The sequence below is a fragment of the Lissotriton vulgaris genome, chromosome 7 (assembly GCF_964263255.1).
Source record: "Lissotriton vulgaris chromosome 7, aLisVul1.2, whole genome shotgun sequence".
Taxonomy (NCBI): domain Eukaryota; kingdom Metazoa; phylum Chordata; class Amphibia; order Caudata; family Salamandridae; genus Lissotriton; species Lissotriton vulgaris.
This window is the reverse complement of record NC_141695.1, coordinates 1,715,012,716-1,715,033,682: the sequence shown is the minus strand read 5'-3', so window position 1 is coordinate 1,715,033,682 and position 20,967 is coordinate 1,715,012,716. Positions and strand designations below refer to the sequence as shown.

Genomic DNA, 20,967 nt, shown 5'->3' with positions numbered 1-20,967 from the left:
TGTCAAGTGAATTGGTGATACTTAGGAGGCTGTTAAATACGGGTCCCTGCATGTGCCATACAGCAGCGGCTGGCCCGTCATTAATTAGCTGCGCCGTAAAGCATTGTGATGCTGGGTGAGCAGGTGAGCCGGAGGGTGGGCAGGCCCAGGTATCGAAGGGGGTTTCACTGCCCATTGTGGTGGAAGAGGACGTCAGAGTTCCCGGAGCGCGAGGACAAGGATGGGCGGGGATGGAGGAGGAGGAAGAGGAGGGCTGGCTTTAGGGTTCACCGGCAGCTTAAACCAGAATGCAACCAGTCTGAACCCAAACAGGTGAGCACGGACGGGAAATATTCTGAGGAGGGAGAAAGAACGCACCGCAGGAGCAGAGAGAGGCGGCTCAGGGAGAGCCAGGTGCAGAGGGCACCGGAGCCCCTCGGAGGAGAGACAGGTGAGCTCGGGGGGCCTCACAGAGCGGGGAGGGAGGGAGCTGAGGGCCACAAGGATGAGGTGTGCGCGGCACACACGGGCAGATATGTTTTAAGGCATGAGCAAAGTGGGTCCTTCCAGGGCCCCCCTGACAAAGCCAGCTCTGTTCTGCAGAAAGTCTTGCCCTGTTGACATTGTGAATAATTCTTAAACACATTGTTTTAAATAGGGGTTTTCCTTTAATGTGGCTGATACGTGAAAGTTTTGCAGACAAACGTAGTGTTTATGTTTCATGCAACAGCCATAAAACAGTTTCTTTTAGATCAAAACAGGACCTCACGTTCGAGAAATGGGAGGGCGTCACAGAGATTATTTGCAGTCATATTGGTGCGCTGCAGCTGAGTTACAATATTGAAAACATGCCTCACTATCCCCGAATAACAGATGTAAACCTATTTAGAATTTGAAATAGAGCGCTTGTGCACAGTCGGTGACCTGGACAAAGAGGGCATGAAAGAGCTACAACTGGATTAAAAAATTCACAGCTGTTCCAAACAGGGGCCCCCAGAATACATTTGGCCCAGGGCCCCCAAAATCGTTAAGATGTCCCTGCGTATGGAGAGGCTGAGCAAGTTCAACAAGTGCACCTGTGTGGACCAGAGGAAGGGGCACGTCTTCTGTGGTGGTCTCTTGGCTTAGAAATGTAAGATCTATCTATCTCTCTTGAAAGTACATAGATGTGGAATTAAGTATGGTCCATTTATATTTACCTTGTTTTGGTTCGCGATACTTGTGCCTCAATATTTTGCGACCAAGATATTTTTTTGCTGCTTGCTTAGACAGTTCACCCTTCACAATAAAACGAAGCTGATGCTGGGGTGCTGAGCGAAGTCTGATGTATACAGTCTTCGGCACAGGTACGCAGCAGGCACCCCAATACATTGGAAGAGTAAGACCATATGGAATGAGGGATGTATTTTGAAGAAGGAAATATATTTTTCCTTTAAAAATGTTGCTCAAAAGAGCAATGGAATCCATAACAATGGGCGGGGAATTGAAAGTAACGTGCAGACGAAAGCCTGGGGCATGTCGGGCAAAGAGCTGCTTGGGAACACTCACTGGCACGCAGCGACCCTGCGTGCCAGTGAGTGTTCCCAAGCAGCTCTTTGCCCGACATGCCCCAGGCTTTCGTCTGCACGATTGGTAACACGGGCACTTGGGAAATGGCGAAAGGGCAGGTATCCGAGTTCTAGCTGTGGGCTGCTTTTTTGGACAACCTGGGGACTTCCTGTGCTGTTTGGATGCCTCCAGCAGCCCAGTGGGTGCCTGAGTGAGCTTTCTAGAGGCAGATGGGAGGAGGTATCACTCTCTTTCTGTCACTGGGCTGTAATGTAATGTAATGTAATGTAATGTAAAAAAGACTTATATAGCGCAACTTACACCGGACGGTTTCTTGGCGCTGTCCAATGAATGTGTGCTGATTGAGCGGGGGCCTGAGCAGAGGTGGTCTCGCTTGCATTCATGTGTGGCTCAGCAGTGTGAACTAATCTGTGCATTTTTTTTTTTTATCTAAGTGAAGTTAATAAAACATGCCCGACCCCCTTTCTTCTCATAAAACTTCGCTGAAGCAGTGTTTTGCGGAAAGGCAATACTCAAAGGTGGCCCCCCTTTTTTTTGGTGTGCCCCCGACGGTTTTTGATCCCAATCCAACCCTGCTGGCATGGTCTCCGATTCGAATGACATTCAGTGACTGCCGTATTCAACAGACTGGCGCCTCTTTTAGGTGACCAACCATATACAATTGAAATGCAGCACTTTCTAGAAGACAAAGGGAGTGAAACTAAATGATGACAAAGAGACAGCAAGGCGCACTGGCGCCGCTGCGCCTCGTCTTTGTTTAAGAATAGGATTATATAGCAGGGGCGCTGTGTTGTGTAGAGTGACAGCTATGGCCCAGGACAAGACTAGACAGATTAGCAACTTGATACACTAAATTGAGAAGTAAAGCAAAGTCAGACATGCAAAGCCTAAACACAAAGCTCATTGGCCCGGGTAGTCCCAGAGAAGTGTTGAACATGTTGAGAAAGAGAAGGATAGTTCTGAAAAGGCAGATTTTCCAAATCTCACGCAGAAAAGAAAGACAATTGCATTGGGAATGAAATCTCTCTTCCCGCCGTGTTTTTTTATTATATTTTTTTAATCCTATTCAATACAATTTAGACTCCCACTCTCCATTGCTCAAAATTAACTCTTCTTTCTCTATACTAATCCTCTTTGGGTTCTGGAGTAGCATGCTACTCGCCGAAAAGTGCTTCGATGCCTCATCAGCGGTAGTAAGTGCTATAGCAATACAATACAATACAAGTTGAAGAGTAATAGGAGTCTTAACTGGGTTATGGACGGTTAATGCATCGTAATTCGACGATGATACAAGGATGTTGTTCCAGATCCTGGGGGCATGGATGGAAAAGGCCTGTCCACCTTATTTAGACAGATTTATGATGATACAACGCAATCATTTACAATGCATGCCTTTACAACGCAGTTTTTACATCGCAATATCCATTACCATGCATGATTTTACATCGCATGCCATCACAACGCATTTTTAGAAACTACATTTACAACGCATTCCATTACAACACATATTACTGTTAGGACAACAGTAGGGTAAGTGTTGGATAGTGTAGGGGTAAACATTACTATTCCCACTCCAGTGAGTGCAACAGTAGGGTAAATGTTGGATAGGGGAGGGGTAAAAATTCCTATTCCCCAATACTTACCGTATATTGCGCTGTAATGACATGCGACGTAATAGCATTTTTTTTGTTGCAGAGTTTATATAGCGCGAACTAGACCCTAACCAAATCTGGTATAAGGGCGCTTTACATAACACCAGTTACGTAACATGAGGACGCAAATTCATTTTAGGCACGGGGAGATTTGCCCTGAATCACAGGAGGTTTTGGCATCATTACCGAGACTCGAACCCAGATCCCCAGGGTGATGTAATGACTGCGCTGTAAAGGTTGTTGCCCATTTAGACTCTGGCACTTCACAAACCAAGCAAATGTGTACTGGGAAGGGCGTATCCGAGGACTTGACATTCACTGGAATGTGCAAAGTTTACTGATTTATGATGGAACTGGCACAGAAACAAAACTTCTGATGGTTCACAAAGATCTCTGGCAAAGGTACTACACAATGGCATGTTTATAGAGTGATATGTTCATTAACATGACTGACATTTTATAGCAACATAATTAAGTTGAAGGGTTATATTGGTGAAATGCAGGCACACTTCTGAGACCTTTAGCACACACCTTTTGACACAAGTACTCCGCCCGGTCCCTGGCATATTCAAAGACCAGGATTAACAGATGATTAACACAGAATGACACCCATCTTCCATAAATATATGAAGCAGCATATAATGTGATGTTTGCACATTACATGAGTAGGAAATGTGAAAGTCCTTCCTGACTACTCGGAGTCATGCGTCAAATATATTTAGCACAGGTAGTTTCACAGTACCCTGGCCTGTTCCTAGGCCAGGTTTACTTTTAAATGGCAGGAATCTTCCACATTGTGCCAGCTAGTTTCCAAGAGCAGGGAAGGTACCAGAACATGCGACAAACCGACTAGCATGTCACAAACATTTTTGGAACTGGTACTCTTGCAGCACCCTGACATGTTCCAAGGCTCAGATGAATTGAACCATCTCAAATGTAGATAGAATCCACCATGATGGCCAGCCGTCTAACTTTTAATTATTTTGTTGTTGTTGCCAACATCAAACTCCCAAAGTTTAAAAATAAAAATGAATGCCCCCCACACCCTGGTAGTTTCCTTCATGCTGTCTTCCACTATCTCCCCAGCTCTCACTTGCTTCCTTTATCATATCCACAGAACACAACAAAGCTATTGCACCCTTACTATTACTATTCACACCAAAACTCACCTGAAATCGCCGATTTTGCCGCCACCGCCACGAGTCAGAGGGCAGCCAGCAGCAGCAGCAGCCAGCCACCGCCAAGAGTCCCTGGACACCGGACTCCGCGCAGCCGCTCCGGGAGACCACAAATCCCGGCAGGTCTCGCGGCGGCGCGTCTGCAGTGACGCGGGTCGCGCTGCGTGGGGGCGCCAGAGCCCTTCAAAGGAAGGAGAGCCCGGCAGAGCGGGGGGAACCAAAACTCACCTGAAATCGCCGATTTTGCCGCCACCGCCACGAGTCAGAGGGCGGCCAGCAGCAGCAGCAGCCAGCCACCGCCAAGAGTCCCTGGACACCGGACTCAGCGCAGCCGCTCCGGGAGACCACAAATCCCGGCAGGCCTCGCGGCGGCGCGTCTGCAGTGACGCGGGTCGCGCTGCGTGGGGGCGCCAGAGCCCTTCAAAGGAAGGAGAGCCCCGCATCGCGGGACGCCCGGGGCGAAGCCCGGGCAAAGGGCGGGCCCTCTGAGGCCCTCAGAGGTCACCAGTGGTCGGGCGGGCCACCCCACCAACACTTCTCAATAAGGTTAGTCTCCCAATAGGTTTTCTACAATGGCTGATTGTACCGCCACAAGTAATAATGTTGACATCCTTATCCAGGACGCAGAGTCCCCTGTAACACTGCTAACGTCGTTCGAGGCATTGATAGACACTGCATTCAACGAGATTGTTGAGACTGAAAGGAGATTTTCTATGGGTCCAATGAGTATTAATCAACTACATGCCACAAGCAGTCTCAATGGCAATACCCATATAAACCCTGAAATAACTATTGTAAAACCCACACATCCCGTTGTTGATGTACCAATTGTCTTAGACGATGATGACACTGTCACGTACATAGCACCAGAAGTGGCTCTTGGCCATGCCTCAGTAATAACATCTACAGAGGCTGCTAACAAGGTATCTGATAAAGTTGTAGCCAAGAGAAAGAGGGGCCCTGCTAAAATAACCCACAACAAACGGAAGCAGCCACTAAGGACTGTTAACCAACCAACCCCACAAAGTATGTGGAATAAGGGGAAGAGACAGAAGCTGGTCCAACATATTGTACCTACACAGGAACAACCGCATCTGGGTGATGTCGTCGTTATAAATAACGACGGGTCAAATTACATATCTATTTCCACCCAGACTGAATCCCCCTACGGAACTGACAAACCTAGTCACTATTCCAAGTCAGAGGGGAACCTTATTGAGACCATTGCAGATACCATTTTTAAAAATTTGGAAGGTCAAATGATCAAACAATTTAATAATATTTTTAAAAGACTTGACAAATTGGAGAATATAATTAAAAACGAGGATGCAAAGAGAAAAGGTATAGCGAACTTGGACAAAATGAGAGTAGAACGTCTGCTAAAAGATCTTGAATCCACTACTCGTGTCCCCACTACTGGCGACCATGGTAACATCAGGGCAGTGGAACAACAAGCCATTACTAACCCAACACAGTCTGTTACACCTAAGGTGACTAAAAGTAAGGGCACAACAGGCAGTGATCCGCCTGACCATCAAACCAACACCCCCTTACTCCCATGCAATCCTACACATGGACATGTTACTTCATCCAAACCTTCTGTCTCCGCTAACGCTGCAAGCGGATCATCAATTAATTCTATTAAAAAGAGTAACACAGCGAAGCAGACCACCTTAGCACAGAAGGGTCCTGTTAACCCCAGCCAGCACGACAAAAAGACCACGCATGAGGACAACAGGCCTATCAAACATCAGGGTCCGGCCCTACATCTTCCACCTGAGGCTTGTCCGTATGTTCTAGTTCTGGCTGGTATCCCACCGCTCAAGGAAGGTCAAGGAGAATCATGGGTTCAACTGCACAACAAGTGTATAGACTGGTTAACAAAGCACAAGGGAGTGGGTTATGATATTTCAAAAGAGATCATAACCACGCGGCGAGTAACCTGGGTCGGTCCCCTTTACAAAAACATCAATGGAGACTGTATTGTAATTAACTTTAGAAACCCGGGCACTGCAAAATTCCTGTTGAACTACAACCCTGGTCGACACGGCCCATCTACTGTGGTGACCCCTCTACCATTAAAATATTTTTACCGTCCTCCCCACAAGATGATGCAACCCCCTCCAGTTTTTCCATTACAGAATAGGTTTGGAATATTCCAGGACCTGGACACATTGGACTGACTGCCCTCTGAAAGCACCGAATTACTTTCCGTGTGCTTTGAGGCAATCCAGTTAGTGGAATCACCCCTAGAGGCGGCCCCGTTAACACTGGAGATCTCTCCATCTAGTACACTATGCGATCAACAGGGGCATGTTACAACTAAATCCGCCTCAAGAACTAACCAGGGTCCTTGTTTGAGGAATAATAAAAACAATAACCTAACAATTCTCAGTTGGAATATTGCGGGCCTGAAGTCCAAGATGGGAATTTCTTCATGGAGGGACTGTGTCAATTGTTATGACATATTAATGTTTCAAGAAACTTGGTGTGTTGAGGACCTATTGCTTGAGGGGTACAGTTGCCACAACAGGACTGTTCCGGTCCCTCTGGCTGGTCGTCCTAGTGGTGGATTGTCCATTTGGATAAAAATTTCTGCTGAAGCTAAAATTGACGAACTACAAACAAATTGTCCTAGTTTCATGGCACTCTCATATACCCAGAGGATAAAACTGTGTTTAATCAACTTCTATAACAATGATTTTTTGTCCCAACCCAACCCAAATTTTATTCTCTTATTTGATTTTATTAATGAAATTATGGATGGACAGGTACATGGGAAATTTGATGGCATTTGTTTAGGGGGGATTTTAATGCACACGTACACCCAAGAAATCCCCCATGTAAAAGAGGTATAGAACTGTTAGATTTTCTTGCTACTAGTGAACTTGTTAATTGCATGGAACATGCAGGTATGGAAAACCACGCATCCCCATTTCCCACCTTTATTGGACATGGGGGTGGTACAACAATCGATTATGTTTTCGTTTCACACGCCGTTGCAAAGGCATTAATAAGGGCAGAAGTAGTGTGTGAAATTCACAGCGATCATTACCCAATTGCCATCCGTTTATCATTGCCGAAGGGTAAGCGCCCAAGACATGAAATAGGCGCAAGGGGTCTGGAAGTCTCGACAGACAAGTTGAGGGTAATCTGGAAGGGAGCAGACAATAAGGGAATCCTGGCAGGAATTTGTAAAAAATACCCAATTTTGATCAAAGATTGTCTTACCACTGAGGACCATGGGGTTAATGTGATTAAATCATTTTCTGAACTCTGTACCGTAATTAAAGGTGAATTTTCCAGACCAGCCTCTAGTAAGGCTGAGGAAACGCCTAGATGGTTTGATGCCCCATGCTCCAAAGCAAATAGGATGCTTAGAGCTGCCTTAAAAGTTGAACCGAGGGATATACCATGAGTAAGGCTGCTCAGAGCAGAGTACAAGCATGCCTTACGCACCAGATCAAATGAATTACTTAAAACCCACTGGGATTCCCTGGCACAATCTGCTGACCTGAAAGATACCACTGGGTTCTGGAAGGAGGTAAAGGAAATAAGATCAATTGGTTCTAATTTGACCGAAATCAATTGTAACATTACTGGTCCTACCTGGGTAGCACATTTTGGTAAAATCTATGCAACACCAGATAATCCTCCTTTGTTGTTACCCTCTCTACACCCAATGTCTATTTCCACATCTGAGGTATTTGATGCTATTTTAGAAAGCGCCGGGAATAAAGCGCCCGGATCCGATGGGCTCTCTATAGACCAGTTAAAATGTGAGCCCGACTTTTGGGCCCCATTGCTATGCAATGTTTTTAACAATTTAACTGACTGGCAGATCCCGGAAACATGGTCACGTAGCATTATTGTTCCCATTTTTAAAAAGGGTGACAGGCTGGATCCTGGGTGTTACCGCCCAATTTCCTTAATAGATAACACCTTGAAAGTTTTGGGACGGATCATATTTAAAAGGATAAGAACTTGGACTGATGAGAATAACATCCTACACCCTAGCCAGCTTGGGTTCCGTAGTAGTGTCGGAACTGTGGAACAATGCTCGAATTTGAACCTGATCATGGCAAAATATAACATCGCTAAGAAATCTCCTTTATATTTTGGTTTTATGGATTTGAGCTCGGCTTTTGATTTCGTTAACCGCTCCCGCCTCTGGTCTACCCTTCTTGAATACGGCTTAGATGACCATTTGGTACATTTTTTAGCTTTTTTACATCGTGACCTCAAAGCATGTGTACGTGTGAATCAAATGGGTGAAGTCTCTGATGATATTAGCATTGGTAGGGGGGTCAGACAAGGGTGTGTGCTGGCCCCTCTTCTGTTTATCTTGTATATCAATAAGCTAAGCGGCTCTCTGAGCACCCTAACTAGTGATGTGCCCTATATCAATGGAGTCCCTATACCCACCCTCCTTTATGCAGACGATGCGGTCCTGATGGGCCGCACTCCCAAGGCACTCCGTATTTTAATCTCAGGTTTTGTCCTTTTTATGGCCGATTTAGGCCTAACAACTAATTTAAAAAAATCATTGATCATGAGTTGTGGTCCAAAAAATCATAAAATCCCCCAGATCATTTCAGGGTCAAATGTTTTAAAAAGCACCAGCACTTTTCCCTATCTAGGGCTGCTATTTTCAAACAGTGGTACGTGGCATGCACATGTTTCTTATGCCAGGAATAAGTTGGGCAAGGCCATTAACTGTGTAACCTCCTTGAGACAACCCAACCAAGCTGATGTAATAACTCCCCTGGTTAAGATATATCAATCCCAATGTATGCCAACCGGCACTTACGGCGCTGAGGTTTGGGGCTATACCAACTGCTCCCATATTCAAATAGAAGAAAATAGATTTTGTCGTAAGGTATTGGGGGGGGTTATCTGTTCTCCTAACTATGTATGCCATAACGAATTAAATATTCCTTACATAGAGGATTTTGTGAGATCCAGACCAGCATTATTCTGGATAAAGATATGGAACAACACGGCTGCTACCCTGACCCGTGAAATTATTTTGGACTGCCTAAAGTGTGACAGGGGACACCATATACCATGGCTGAAAGCAGTAAAAGAGTGCCTTGCAAGTGTGGGTTTGGTTTCTCTGTTTACATCACCAAACCTAATAAATCGCTCCCATAAGACCATCATTTTAAGGGCATTGTATGACTTATATAGCGAAGAGCGTGATAGAAAGAACCTGACTAGATGCACGGTTGTAAAATATTTGGCCTACTCTGAACCACACACCAAAAAACCTGGCCCACCGTACAGATATCTGTGTTTGCATCTTGGTAGATGGGTAAGGGGTTTACTGTTTCGTTTCCGAGATGGGAGTATAGTTAATCTACTGAACTTCCCGCTGGGATATAACAAATACCTCGAAACCTTAAACTGCCCTTGTAACCCTGACATGAAGCAAAGTCTTATGCATTTCTTGTTCTTTTGTGGTTTTTATAAAAAACTCACTGCACATTACCTTATGCCCTATTGTAGGAAAAACGGATTGACTAATTTTAAATTGGCACTTCGGTCCTTTCTGGTATTGGGATCAGATGAAGTCATTTTTAGGATGAGTTGTTTTCTCAAAGCTGCTGTTAGATCGAGAATCACTCTTAACATTGAGGTATAACTATCGCACACTGCACTTTCTATTTTGCATTTTTTAGAGAATTTTTCATCTACCTGTTTTATCTTTTTGTAATACAAAAAAAATTTCATCTGTATATAGATAAAATTATGACAATGTGATGCCCATCCTTTTTAACCATGGTTTTAAAATTGTGTTTTTAACAGTGTTTTTAAACAGCATCTTTTAAACAGTGCTGTAAAATATTCTCTTCTTTTAAAAACTCAAAAATCTATCATCATGAAGGGACAAATTTTGTATGGTTGTGAAATTGTAAATGGATTTTGATTATGCTCGTTTGTCCTTGGACTATTCTCCAATTGTAACTATTGAATTGAATGTTTTTAAAATGTATTTTGTTTGTACTTTTATGGATGTTTTTTATTCCGAATAAAGATCTTTTGACTTGACTTGACTTGATTACTATTCACATTACTGTCATTGGTTGTTTCTTTCTACAAGTATATGTATTCACTGATGCTTCTAAGTATTGATTAACACCTTGCCACAATTACCTCCCATCATTTGATTATATTGGACCAATACATTGAATTTATTGATTTCAAAATCTTCTGTTGTTTGGCACTATTTGTTCACAAACTTGTAACACTAACAAATTATCCTCATTTTTGTGGATGATTTAATCTTTATGCTCATTGAAGTCATGATAAACGCTTATGATTAAAATCATGTCTTCACCACTTCATATTTTGTGATCCGATTATGTATTCTTATCAAGCATTGAAAAAGCATTCCAGGGAGAAACTGTCGGCAGCCATCATGAATAGGGCTCCCGGTGTTATTTATTATTATTATTATTATTATTTTTCATTTTCATCTATTTTTCCATATTTATTTTTTGTCAACTTTTATCTGTATTTATCCATATTTATTATGGGTTTTGTGAAAAAAGTAAAGCTGAAACTGGTGTATTTCCACACTTATTTAACCAATAAACATGCAGCCATGCCTAAATGCCTTCCTGGTTTCAGTGATCTGAACACCCGCAGAAGATAAATCAATGCACTGATATGAAAATATGCACATTTCAGAATGAGCCTTGTGCATAGCTGTTGCTGTTTAACCCTTTCGATGCTGGTGACGAGCTCAGCTCGTCATGATGCACGGTTGAGCTGTGCTGATGACGAGCTGAGCTCGTCATGAATACAGCCTAGGAGCAATTTCCAGCACTGGGGGGGAAAACGCCCAGCAGCCATGTGGTTAAGCCTCTTTACCAAAATTCCTTTCTTTTTATCCCCCTTACCTATCAATCCACACAGATATAGGCCACGTGTATTTAGAATCGCTCAAAAAGCACCCACTTTCCGTTTTTATCCACATTGGAAAATAAACACAGACAAAAACAAGCATTTGCAATGCAATAGGTCTCGCATTAGGAAAGTTTGAGCTATTGGTATTGTAAATGACATTTTTTTTATTTATGTGTTTGTTTTGAAAATAGCCAAATAATTAGTTTTGTCATTTACAATGCCAATACTTTTACCGTTTGCAAATGTGACACCTATAGCATTTGTAATGCAACATGTTTTGTATTTTGTGAGCACTAGAGGGTAGCATAGAACCAATGCGTCAGCCCAGGGGTCCTCACATTGTAAATACTCAAGAGCCGCGGGACAAGCCATGAACTGCTGTGTCTATGCTCTTATCTTCCCCCTCTTTCCTGTGGCAATTGTTCCATCTGCTTTGCCTTGTTCCCCCCCCAACTCACTGAACTGTATGTTTGAGTAGTGGGTGTGAGGATGGAGCATGGGGGGGGGGGGCTGGGATTCGAGAGAGGATGGGGATTGCATGGCTAAATATATTTTTTTTAAAGCACAATTGAAAATGTGTATTAGAACTTTTTAAAAATTATTTTTTGCCACACTATACAGAATGACTACAAGTTTATGGCAAGTCTGCAATGCCCATTCTGTAAAGCATTAACAAAAGCATTGGTAGGTCTCAAAGGCACACCCTGTTGGCTTTGCCAATGCTTGTTTTGTTCTGTAGTCTTGCAAAAGTTAGGTGGTTACCGAAGTGACATTTATGGCAAGCGGCCTCCGTCGCACGCCGCTGACATCTGCTGTGAGTAGTAGGCCGCACGCCGCCTTTCACCCGATTTGTGTCGATCGATTGAGTGCCATTTAATTATGTATCAGTAACTCCCGTTATGTAAAGCGCCTAGACAAGGCTGTCTCGTGAGCGCTAAGTGGTACGCTAGGAGCGGGAGTTTGCAGGGAACACCTTCGTTCTGGCACACATAATTCGATGTTTGCTCTTTAGAATTGTGTGTACTTACAAGCCCTTTCTTCTCGGTGCGTGTCGCACGTGCATGAACTTCCGTGTGTGAAGGGCGTGCCCTCGCCCATGCTGTCGAGGGAGGTCACAATACCAGAAGAGCCCTGTCTGCGCCAGAACAGACAGCACTGATGGAGCTCGAACAATGAACCCGGAGGAGGTACAATGAAAAGAACCCAACTTCGAGGATAAGAGTGAAACGGCCCCAATCCCCTTCGCTGGCCGCGCACTCTCGAGGCCTCTCTTCGGGTGCAGCGGATATTCCTTCTATGCCCGTGAGGTGCAGTACCGCCTGACATCGACCCGGCCCCTCCGATCCGACTCTCCCGGCGTGACTAGCTCTGATGACAGACAGCACAGGAGCGCCCTGCGGTCCGGCTGGGTACTGCAGGCAGGAGACCGCTGTAGTCGAGGCGCTAGGGCTGATGGCAATCAGTGCGTCCGAAGCCCGGGCCTTTGTGTCACTGAGGGGGGTGGCACACAGGCCGCTGCTCGTTGCTCCGGGTAATGGGAGGCAGTATTGTATATTCTGCGAGGCCGCGGCGTGACCCACACATCAACGTTATATGTGAGGTAGCTGGCCGGAACAAAACTCAGCAGCCTACCGCGCTTCACGTGGTAAGCAACAGAGAAGTGAGTGGCGCCTGTGTGCGTTGCCGTACACAACAGGATATGTATGTATGTGTGTACCCTCTTTGCCGTGATACACAGCACAGGAGATTTAACAGTCGGCAGACAGCTCCTGATGACAAACAGCTCCTTCGGCGCCGACCACGCTGTGCGTAGGAAGAAGTGGCATTAACGAATGGGGTTAATGGGGAGGATGTGGCGTTATGGTCAGCCCTTCCAACTTTGGAACTAGGGAACCAGGTTCGAGGCTCGGCGTCGGCTCAACATCTCTTCAAATCCCTTAATCCCGCTGGGCACAAAAACATGAATGTGACCTTGTGTATGTAACGTAACTGGTGCTGCTGTAAAGCGCTCCAATATCACCGGGTCGCGCCCGCGCTGGGTAAAACTGCAAGAAAGAAACAGGTCATCTCTGAGAACTGCCTCTGGGAAAGAAATCCGGTATTTTGGGGTGGAAGTGGGATATGTGATTCTCTTTATAAAGTGTATGCAAACCTGAGTGCCAGTTTTACACCAAGTGTTTTACTTCTTGGCAGAGTCCTCGTGCCTCAAGGTGGAACGGAGTCCAAATCATCTGATATGCAGTTACAGATAACCCTGCACCCCCACCCAACCCCCCGTCACAGTGCAGTCACGTGCAGTATGTGAGGTGCTGGTCGAGTTCAGACCCCTTCTCAACCCGAGGGGTACGGTGCAGCCACAGGTAGTCTTATTTCTCCCAGGTACTGTTCACAAAATGTGAGGGGTATCCTTACAAACGAAGGGGACAGGGTTAATTGCAAAAAAAATCAGTGTTGTCTCCCCGTGACACTTGAAATACCTGGCGCAATAAACACTCTTATTCAAACCTCAGTCGTGCACAGACTGAACGACTGAGCCCAATTATATGTGAAAATGTTACATTTTATTAATAAAACAATAATAAACTCCTTTTAGAACAATTACAAATATTAACAAGTTCATATTACGGAGTGCCGCCGCGCTGCCCGCGGCGACCCGGAAGCTCTTGGCCGGCCGGCGAATCAGGTCGCGGCCGACCGGAAGTCCCGCCTCCCGAGGTCCGCGAGCCCGATTGAGAAGAGGAGACGAGCCGCGCCGCGCCGTGAGGAGCCCGCCGGAAGAGCGCAGTCGGTGAGTGGGGCCCAGGGCTGAAGTGAAGTGCGTGCGTGCCTGTGTGTATGCCTGGGAGGGGAGGGGGGGAGTGTGTGTGTGCGCGCGCGTGCGTGACTGTGTGTGATTGAGCCTGTATGTGTGTCGTATGCCTGCGTGTGCATGCGCGCGCCTGTGTGTGTGTGTGTGTGTGTGTGTGCGCACGCGCGCCTGTGTATGCGTGCATGCAGAGGGGTGGGGGCTGGCTGTGTGCGAGCAGGGGCTGTGAGTTGATCTGCGCAAGCGCGGGTCAGACGCGCGCTCCCGCGGGGAAAACTGCGAGCTCGTAACAGATTGGTGTCCTCATTCCCCAGCATTCTCACTAACGGGCCACAATAGGTCTGAAGCAGACACCGTCAATGCTCACGCATTGAGGGTAGGTCTGCTCGACCTAAAAAAGGTTTTCTGTCTGCATTTATCTGTATAAATCAGTAAAAACGGAAAACAGGGAGCCTTAATCCTGAACAAAAAGACAATTTCAAAGCGAGTTCTACTGACCTGCGCCTGTATCATTCCACAAATTGTGCTGATGCACAAACTCATGGGGTTTGCAAGTAGTCCACTGGTGAACACTGTGCTTGTTACTGTCAAGGTTCACTTTCCAATAGTGGCCCAGCACAGTTCCTTCAAAACCCAAGATATATCACTAATATCTGTGACATTACACTCTTGAGTCATCCTTGCAGTTTCAAAGAGGAAGCTATGTAGAATGACTGCTTTGTTCTAAAGAACAGCAACTATTGTTCATGACCAGGAATGCAGAACAAGGGAGAATGAACACAACCGAATGGCAATAGATTATAGCAGACGGAAAATGAAAGGTGAAATGCAGAAGAAAAGCATTGGCAAAGTCAGTAAGTGTGGCATGGGAAGCATCCAATTGGCTTTATCAATGCCTGTTTTGTTTTGCCATGATTACTGTGAATCATTCTTGTTTGGGGAGCTGACTGGCTCCCACCCATATAAAAAAAGAATAACCGGTTAAAAGTAGAAATACTGTTTGGTCTCAAAAAACACACATTGCCATAGAAGCCTGTGGCACTGAAAGGAGATACTTGGTGTGTAGTTCTCCTTTTAAAAGAGCAGACTGCTGTCACTCAGTGATGGTAGTCAATGGCTGAGGTGGTCAGAACCTCTGCCCCATGCTGAATGAATATAGTGGTTAGAAGGGAAGAGTGAATGACACGAAAACGAATCAAAGGATCAAGAGAGCTGGCTGAAAGCACCTATAAGTAGTATTCGAACAATTTTAGTAAAATCAGAAAGGTGTTGGCTATTGCCAGGCTTAAACAAGAGACATGTCACAAAGATCTGTGCCACGGGGACTCCACCAGTACACACATGTTTTAAGAGTCAGATTATATGGAGTAAGTGTGCCTTTTTTTTTAAAGATTCAGGCCTACAAACTAGAAATCTGGTGCCTTGTGTGGGAAAAATAAGAAAGTCAGTGACACACAAATAAAGCCCTGAGACATATTACAATATGTCCCAAGTTGGGCTTAGTTGGGTAAGACACATTACTTTGTTAATGCTGATAAATGCAATCAAGAACAAGTACTCTCTGATGCACACCTAACTTGAGAAATGAATGCTCAAATTACAAAGTAGTTAAATCAAATTCTTATATTGTGTAATTTATAACAGAATTCATTCATTTTGTATCTGATTTACTTCATTCAAAGAGAACATACAATGCATGATAGGACTGTCAGAAAAATTGCAATATGGTGACTTTTTGTGAAGAGTGCTCAATGAGCGAAGGAATATACAGTGCAAAGGGATTTTCTATATACAAATATATACAAGTGTTTCATTGGCCAGAGGATGATTTTCAACTAAGGAGTCCTAGTGTTCCTATTGGGATCTTGGTGGTCTGGACCTATGACATGCGCCGACGTTTCAACCCTGTTGCGCCCCAGTGGGTGGTCGCAGTGGGTCTTTCTCAAGACAGGAATACAGGTGAAAATTGGTGACAGTTTGAGGTTCAGACCGGGGATTCTCAGCCTGAATCAGTGTTGCGCAAAGGCCATTCGTATCCGGGATATGAATCCATCATCTGGGAAGGAGGTGCATCGTTCCTCCTGTCAGCTCCACTAGTCCGTAGCTGGGGCGCAATAGGGTCGAAACATCGACGCATGTCATGTCATTACCGTTTTAGTCGCTTGGCTTTCTTTTGTGTGGGTCCTTCTTGGAAGAGGTCTTTCAGTTTATTGAAAACCTCTGTCATTCCAAGGATCTTTGGGCCGGATTTGCTAATACACAGGTGAGGTCACAAAAAGTGGTCACAAATAGTGCTCAGAATTTTTGCAACCAGTCTCTGATTTTGTGATGCAACTTATGAACTAATATGTCACAACAGAAAATGGTTGTAACTAATATGTTACATCTCAAAAATGGTTGCTATGTGAAATCGCAATTGGGCGAGGACTTCTCTTCCATGCCCCATCCTAATTGCAATTTGGTATAGGTCTAATAGATACCTAAAAGCTATACTGTGGGTGCGGAACCTGAGATTTTGGGAATCGCAGGGTTTGCATTCAGCAAATAGTTTTGTGCGTCGGGCCTTTAGTGATGCAAGTCGGGGTCTGCACTTCACTGTTGTTGTTTCTTGTCATTGTAAAGTATTGCTCCGCTATTCTGTCAATCGGCGAGCTATGAACACACCGGCATGCCATGCTTACAAAAAGCAAGAGTTCTTTGGGAGCACCTGTGTCAAAGATGTGTGTGATAAATCTTATAGTTGCATCACTTTTGCCTTCACAATCAGTTCTATTCTTTGTGACTGAAGTCCTGATTTAGAGTTCGGTGGATGGATTTCTCCGTCACAAACGTGCCTGATATTCAGTCTGTGGTATTACAAGTGCCATTGAATATAATGCTCATGTACTATCGCAGATGGGATATCTGAAAATAGCCTTCATCACTAGAACACAACTATCATTCCCATAATCGCACTCTTAGAACATTACGGAGTACCCAGGGAGTGCCTCACTAGGCAGAGATGCTTATGTGGCGGAAAAGACTGTAAAGCATTGCCTCAATTTACAAAGCATAATAAAAGCCCAGGGGCTTAGTACAAAACCGCACAGCACCACACTAGCACAGCCAGTAGTATACAACCTTCGAGTGTATTATGCCTCAGTCACTTTTACCCGGTGTTTCCCCTATTGTTTTCTATCCTTTGTGTCTCGTTTATTGTGTAGAGAGGAGAGCCATCATTCCATAGAACACAGCTGTTGTTGCCCATAATCGCATACTTTTAGAGCGCGTTGGGGGTACTTACCGAGTACCACCCCCAAAGGTTTGGGTGATATCTCCTATGGATTTGGCTGTGTACTACTTTGTTGTACATCTTAGTAATTTAGCTTTCTATTCTAAACACTAGATTGTGAGGAATTTCAGAACATCCCAGGGCATCTAGTGAGGACCTATGCTGAAGATGCCTGTGGTTTGTCACAAGTGTTTGTCTACATGTCACTTTTAATTTTACTTCCTGGTTTCCATGGATGGACTTGACATTCTGATTGATGTGGAAACGCTCTGAGGTAGTAAGCCCTATATAAATTCAATTGCAATTATTTAGAATACATACAACAGTCCCCCTAATATCACGCTTATAATGTGCAATAGAACTCCGTGAGTGACTAAGGCAAATATTTTTAGGTCTCGCCTAGACAGCGTATGCGCTGTCTCTTCGAGACCTGCTGTATCCACTCTGTGGGATAACACTCCTCCCATTGCTTTTGATTAGTTTCTTTGCGTATCCTTCGCAAAAGCTTGATTCTTTCTGGGTAATCTGTGGTTTTGCCTCCTTCTGATGTCTTGCTACCTCCCAAAGATCAGTGGCCTATTACTTGTATCCTTTCACTTTTGTCTATTTCAGTTTGTGTGTGCACCCTATTTTTTTTAATTTCTTTCAGCTTGTGTTTTGGGAAGGTTCCCTTTTTGTTTCTTTTTAGTGTTGATGCTCCTAGCAATTCTATAAACAGCCCTGTACATCTTTAACACTGCATACAGACTTCATCATTCTTTGTACTATATCCTTTTCTTTTTTAAAGAGAACACATTATTTGCTTGTTTAATGCGCTTGTTCGGCCACCGGGAGCTGTGTATGTTGAGCGTCCCGCAGAGACTCAAACCCAGTTCTTCAGCTTCAAAGAAGACTGCTCCAGCCATTATGCCACATCCTTCACCTTTGTCCTTTCACTCCATATGAGTGTATGTGTTTAAACTCAGTCCCCTCTTTACTTAATGTTTTATTTTGCACTTTAATATAGCACAAACTCAACCCGGCGGTATCGGAGCACTTACATTAAGAGCCAGTTGCAGTACACACGGATACATTCATTTTTAGGTACAGAGAGAATAAGTGATTTTCCAGAATCGCAGGATGTTGTCCTTCCGAGACTTGAACTTAGTTTGAAGAATACGGTCTGTGTCTGTGCTGGGGGCGGGAGGGGTTGCTGCATTGTTCATCGTGTGAGCAAAAGCTGCTCCAGTCATGGCAAAAACACCAATCTTTTGCAAATGTTAATCAGTAGATGGCTGTGCAAACTGGCACACAGTGGCAATTGCTACTTGCGTCATCACGTCAAAGCATCATGACGTCCCTCTATTCAAGGTTGTTTTAAAAATTGCCACTTTCTTATGCTTTGACACGGGACATGTTAACCTTGTTCTGGTAATGTGCTGCTGTTTGAAAACCCTGTAGTGAAAATGCAATAACTAGGGTTTTCCTGCAAGCATGTCTTCACATGCTGGTAAATATAAAATGCCATGCTTGTTGTAAATTGAACACGCGTCCTCATGGGAGGTCTCCCCCAGGATGGCTTTGTGACCTGGTCTTTCGAACGCCGACCAGGAAAGTCGTGGCGATTATATATCGATTTGCACAACAGCGAGACTCTGAGTCTCCCAAGGGGCCGGATCACACGCACCCTTAACTTTTCCATCAATTACCATGATACTGGGATAACGTTCTAGTCTAGAACGAAAGTTATGGCATATCACAGAGGCCTACTCACTATAGCATTAGGAATGTGGGTATACACCTGCTACAACGCATTTTTTACAACGCACTACCACTACAACGCAGGCATTACAACGCATACCATTACAACGCATTGCGCTGGGGGGCGCTCTAGGATAGGGAATAAGTATAATTTACTATCCAACACCTTCCCTAGGGTCCACGGGGACTGGAGTTAGAATAGTAAATTATACTTACCACTATCCAGCACCTCAAAGCACTATGCGTTGTAACGGTATGCGTTGTAAATACTGCGTTGTAATGGTATGCGGAGTAAAAGTATGCGTTGTAACGCCATACATCCGGAATGTGAGCACTGGCAAAGCCAATAGTATTCACTTTCATTTATGTTTGTATTGTGAGGGGCTAGCATGCCACCATTTTAGAAAGGAACTCCTGCTGTTTATGATAACTCATGCATTACTGTAGGAAAATTACAATACTAACATGTCCTTGCTGCTCAGGTTGGAAGAAGCTGGACACTGAGCTAAACAGAGTTACAACATTATTAGCAGCTCTCTTATTTTAAGCATGTATTGCATTTGAATGCAAGCGTCTTGAGATTTAGTTATGTACGTACTTTTTGTCCTTTTTGTAATCTCCAAATAATTAGTTGTTTGTATTAACATGCCCTGCAACATTCCAGCTCAATTCCGAGTAAAGGCAGCAAGTAAACAATAGCCTTTTGTAGTGTCTGACTTTATAACGTCTCAAAATATGGCCATAAGAACTTGCGTAACAGTTATTGCTGTAACTAGCATATTATGTTGTGAACACCGTCTTTAAAAGTATTGCCATTTTTCTTTAATTTTTCCTTGGTTGGAATAAGCTGAGAAGCACATTCATTCATTCATTCATTCATTCATTCATTCAGTCATTCATTCAAAACAACGAGGGATACCGATAAGGCAAGTTCGATTTGTCTTAGTGGCTTACATCAGAGAAGCCCTCACATTTTATCATCGAGGATCCCCGGCAGCAGATTGGCAATCTTAAACTGAAAGCCCTCTTCCCAACTCTCTGCACAGCCCCAGCTCCCAGCACCCAAAAGAGTTGGGCAGCAGAATGCGAGAGTGTTTAAAATAATATTTTGAAAAAGATTGCGCTTACCTGCTGCCGGCCGCCTCTCGCTCGCACCTTCGTGCTGGGACTTCCTTGTCCCAGCAGACACACTGTGACGACGTCACAGACTCCCTGTCCAATCCCAGCGCTGCAGCGCAGGGATTGACCTGAGTGAGCTGGTAAGATGCGCTCCGTTCAAGTCAGGCAGTCTGTGGGGTTTCTCTAAACAGACGTTCAATACAGCCCGGTTAGAGAAACCTAAGTGTGCATGTGCATTTTGGTCAGCCTGAGACAGCGGGCCAAACACAAATGAGCACTTAGGGAGTGCACCTAGCCCTCCTTGGCCCCAGCCCTCCCTGTACACGCTGGTGGAGCCGGCGGATTAAAAATAAAACACTATTGAAATATAGTTTTATTTTATGCTGCTGGCTCGGAGCCAGTGGGGCGATACTCCTCCGCCATTGAGGAGGGGCCACCACTGCTCGACGAGTGTGATGTTAATTATTGAATTGGGAATTTGTCTAGAAACATGGTTATTTCCAAGAGGGAGCAACTTTTATTTACAGCAATATGTATGGCTTTTTCCTACTTGCATGCTCTCTTTCTGTTTGATATTAGAATTGTTAGCCCTGACTCATTTATCAGATTTACACAACTGCAGGACCGAAAGTATTCAACTGGCTGACTCTTGTGCCTTTTAAACGTTGAGTACGACTTCATTTAGTAAATGGCATATCAACAGTTTCTTTTCCATTTCTCAGTTGTGGACACAGTTCAGTG

General features: G+C 44.6%; 1 protein-coding gene across 1 annotated transcript in view; it reads left to right on the top strand.

Annotated features, from left to right (window-relative positions):
* The first annotated feature begins 284 nt into the window (after positions 1–284).
* SCNN1A (sodium channel epithelial 1 subunit alpha) overlaps positions 285–20,967 on the top strand; it is a 125,690-nt gene continuing 105,007 nt past the window's right edge. Inside the window, exon 1 of the mRNA XM_086932878.1 lies at positions 285–430. The gene's annotated coding sequence lies outside the window, so the exon portion shown is untranslated. The remainder of the gene's footprint in view (positions 431–20,967) is intronic.